This window comes from Mandrillus leucophaeus, unplaced genomic scaffold (assembly GCF_000951045.1).
Source record: "Mandrillus leucophaeus isolate KB7577 unplaced genomic scaffold, Mleu.le_1.0 Scaffold440, whole genome shotgun sequence".
Lineage (NCBI taxonomy): Eukaryota > Metazoa > Chordata > Mammalia > Primates > Cercopithecidae > Mandrillus > Mandrillus leucophaeus.
In genome coordinates this window covers 452,020-454,546 of record NW_012104699.1, presented here as the reverse complement: position 1 = coordinate 454,546, position 2,527 = coordinate 452,020, and the positions used below count along the sequence as shown (strand labels likewise).

At 41.4% G+C, this 2,527-nt stretch overlaps 1 protein-coding gene across 1 annotated transcript in view; it reads right to left on the bottom strand.

Annotated features, from left to right (window-relative positions):
- Nucleotides 1-2,527, bottom strand: part of ZNF20 (zinc finger protein 20) — a 28,091-nt gene that overhangs the window by 19,422 nt on the left and 6,142 nt on the right. The window lies entirely within an intron of this gene.

Here is a 2,527-nt window from a genome sequence, read left to right as displayed (position 1 = left end):
AAAAAAAAAAAAAAATCATGTCTCACAAATCAAGGTATTTTCCATATATCATCACACATAGTTAAGGTTTGGTCAGTCAGTGATTGCTTCTATGTTGCTGGGACCTGGGATTTTTACTCTAGGGAGACTCAAATAAGCTTTTGTGAAGAGAAGCACCCATGACGCCTTAAAGGAAGTGACTGGATTGTTCCATGCATGACTTTTCCATGATGTCATTAGCTTCACAGTATTAGCATAAGGGGGTTCCTGACAAGTTTGCATCAACAGCATGTTACCAGAGAAAGAAAGACTTGATTGGAATAGTGATGCTGACTTTGTTCCTTACTGGACAGGAAATTCAGTTTTCAAAAACATATAGGCACCATAGGACTCAAGGTGATTTTTTTTTTTTTTTTGAGATGAAGTGTCACTCTGTCACCCAGGCTGGACTGCAGTGGCGCGATCTCGGCTCACTGCAAGCTCTGCCTCCTGGGTTCACGCCATTCTGCTGCCTCAGCCTCCCAAGTAGCTGGGACTACAGGCGCCCGCCACCAGGCCCAGCTAATTTTTTTTTTTTTTTTTTTTAATTCTTCAGCTAAAAGAGCGGAAGAGGTGATTTATTTTAGGGTTGTTACACTCGGCCACAAATAAACACAGAAATAGTCCAGAATGTCACAAGTCCAGGGCAGAGGACCAACATGGGCAGTTTTGTTTATGAGCAAGGTGGGTCTCAGAGGTGATCGGCGATCAGAGGGCGATGAAGTTCTAGATCGATTGAGACAAGCTCTAGACAGTAGCATGCAGTCCCACAACTTGTACCAGCATCCCCAGCGCCTGGCATTCCATGTTTCTGCTCCTGTGGCCTCCACGATGCAACAAGCTAGCAGTTTACTTGGACCTCTGCCTCATCTTTCTTCTTTTGCGCTTCAGCCTGCGCATTCGCTTCTTCCTCCACTTGGCTCTCATGGCGCAGAGGTTTCCAGAAAGATGGCGCTAAGGCCGAGAGCAGGCCCAGCTAATTTTATGTATTTTTTAGTAGAGACGGGGTTTCACTGCGTTAGCCAGGATGGTCTCGATCTCCTGACCTCGTGATCCGCCCGTCTCGGCCTCCCAAAGTGCTGGGATTACAGGCTTGAGCCACCACACCCGGCCAGGTGATTTTTTAAACAAAAGTACTAGCTGATTGCGGCGGCTCATGTCTATAATCCCAGCACTTGGGGAGATGGAGACAGGAGAATCACATGATCCAGGAGTCAATGACCAGCCTGGGAAACAGGGAGACTCCATCTCTACAAAAAATAAATAAAATCATAGTATATACTTTGATAAGAAGTGAATTTATATATTTTAACTGAGGTATGTTATGGTTAACAATGTCCATAAATTATAGGGAATATGTCAGGATTTAGAGAATAGTATGGCAAAAACCAGTCCAGAAGTCTGATGGCTGGCCTTCCGTCACCAGAAGGCCGAGTCTTTTGCCCCTGAACAGGCACATGTCATACACCTGCAATGCGAGATGATGCTCCTCAGTGACCATGATGGATCAATACAAAAATAACTCATTCTTTAACCATGTCTCAAAATGTGACAGAAGAAAACACTTTAAATCACAAAGATACCCCAAATTTTGCTCTTCTCATGAATGTGACTACCTTGTAATTCTCATACATCTCACAGTCATCTATGGCTTTTGGTCATATTCATTACTACAGTATGTTACACCCTCTTTGATGACAGTTATGCCACTGGTGGTCTTTGGTCAGAAGTCACTCAAGAACATGGGATGACCTTTGGTGTTTAGAATAAATGAAAAGTCATGATCCAGATAAAAACTAAGAATATAAGCATGAAAAGTAAAATCTACATGAAGAAAAATATGCCTGACATCCACATGGCAACACTGACTCACAGTGTCCATGGGATAACATGGTAACACTATCAACTTGATCTAATACATGATGCTAATGGGATGTTATAATATAGCTTCTTAATTAAAAAATAATAATTGTTAGTATGCAGTTGTAATAAACAGTTAATAAGCTTATTTCTAAAATACATGAACAAAAGTCTTTGTTGCCAAGAAACCACATTAGTGTTTTTAGTCAGGTATACTCATACAAAGTTAAAAATGAAGTGAGACATTACATTCAGTTGTGATATGTTTCCTGATAAGAGCAAGGTGGCTCTTCTCACATAAAAGCCCTTGGTGAGACCAATCACTGCACAATGCAGCAGAGGAACAAGCTCCCATCTAGTTGGTTTAATCAAGAACAAGGTCACTATCCGTAGAAATAACAATGCTTGCAACACAAAGTAGACTTCTTAAACCAACTCAATCTATAGAGGAGTTGGGCATCAGGGAGTATTTCCAGCCATAACAACATTTATTAGTTCTCTGGTAAACATTTTAACATTTCTGAAGAAATAGCAAAGTGGGCATGTATCTTTAATGTGGAGCACCTGGGGACATCTCTGGAGACCTATAGCTCTGAGGAACAGAGACAAGTGATTTGGGGGATACTCTCTTTTTTTTTTTTTTTTTTTT